Here is a 1,688-nt window from a genome sequence, read left to right on the forward strand (position 1 = left end):
TTTTTCCTTGGAAATGCACGCTTCAAACAGAACAGTCAATGAAGACGAAGAAGAGAATGATGTGTGCTCCCGGCGCCAATTTATACTATAGTCGCACCGGTAGTGACGTCATGGCTGTCGCCGGCCAACGAGTTGGTGTTTTTCTATGCATGCTTCAGACACGGGTCACGACGAGGCGTTCCCCCCATAGCGACCCCTAGAGGACGCAGTTCGAAGTTCCCATGAAAGGGAACAATATGCACAGAACATGTCGGAGTGCTAAAAATGCCCTGTACTGGTCAGGTTGAGGCACATTATCTTTCTCTCAGTAGTCTATTCATAAGATTCTATATTTGAATCAGTTTCAGGGATATTTGGAAGAAGGGATTTTGTTCATTTTAACAGCTTCTGAAGCTACCAAGAGTTCTAACACGCAATATTATAACATGTTTGAATCAAATCCCACACCTAATAGGGAAAAGAGGTTGCTTTCACACATTGCATTCACATCAATAAAGCAAGATTTACTTAACCTGGATTAATTATTAGAATTTCTTTCTCTTTTTTTATTGTCATGTAATGTGAGCAAATAGTAGTCAAATAGTATCTAATGCTAAAGGGCATATATACCTAAAACATTTAAGGTCTCTCACTTGAAATAATTAACACTGCAATTCTAAACCCCAGGTAAATGGGATCCTGGGTAATCTTATTTTACATTTCACACTGTTCATACTTTACCTAGAGTTAACAATTAATCCTGGTCATTCATAATTTGATGTGTCACACTGTACATTCCTAAATCCTGGGTTACTGTTATTATTTGCATATTTGCATTTTCAGCTGTGATGATAAACGCAAAACCACATTTGGTGTGAAAATGGTTGGATACAACAATTTGGACATGGAGCTGCAGGATTAAACCATGGGCCTTAAAAGTGAAAATTCCAAACCAAAAGTTTCTTAGGAACCAGAATCTAAAATCATATTTAGATAACTTTATATCTTGAAATTTATATCTATATCTTGAGTTACAGGCACACAAATTTTGGTCCTATGCGATTGTTTTGATGGAGGGAAACAAGATGCATTCCTAGTTTCAACATTACTTATTCTTCTGGAGCCTCATTGAGATCCCCATATCTCTGGGACTGAACGATGTAGGGCTTTAAAAATGAATATTCCAAAAGAAAAGTTTATTAAGAACTAGAATCTAAAATCATATTGCGATACCTTTAATACTTCTTGAGTTATAGGAATGCAAACTTTGGAAAAAGAAAATTTATGACACTCAGACAGGTATGTTCAATGCAGTTATTTTGACAGAAGTAAACGAGATACATCTCTAGTTTCAACCTTATTTGATTTTCAGACATTCCTCTTTAAAAGAAAAGAAGTATCATATTTTTGCAAATTGACCCACATTTGGGTTTTGACCACTGAAAATGTGTACATTTTAACAATTTACTCCTGGTGCCATATTGAAACTCCAATATCTCTGGAAGCAAACCATATAGGGCCTTAAAAATGAAGATGCCAAAAGGAAAGTTTGTTAAGACCCAATATCTAAAAGGGCATTAAGAGATGCTGCCAAGTCATTTTTACCCCCCTGTAATTTGGCTCTGAATCTCAGGTGAAAATTGCCATTTTTATCATTTTTATCAAAATAGTGGATTACTCAGTAAATATTCATCCATGACATTTAATAT

General features: G+C 35.8%; 1 gene segment (V, D, J or C); it reads left to right on the plus strand.

Moving 5' to 3' along the window:
- Positions 1-1,688, plus strand: part of LOC107724553 (Ig lambda chain C region-like) — a 14,710-nt gene that overhangs the window by 5,677 nt on the left and 7,345 nt on the right.

The sequence above is a fragment of the Sinocyclocheilus rhinocerous genome, unplaced genomic scaffold, assembly GCF_001515625.1.
Source record: "Sinocyclocheilus rhinocerous isolate Xijiao unplaced genomic scaffold, SAMN03320098_v1.1 scaffold2350, whole genome shotgun sequence".
In the NCBI taxonomy this organism is placed as follows: domain Eukaryota; kingdom Metazoa; phylum Chordata; class Actinopteri; order Cypriniformes; family Cyprinidae; genus Sinocyclocheilus; species Sinocyclocheilus rhinocerous.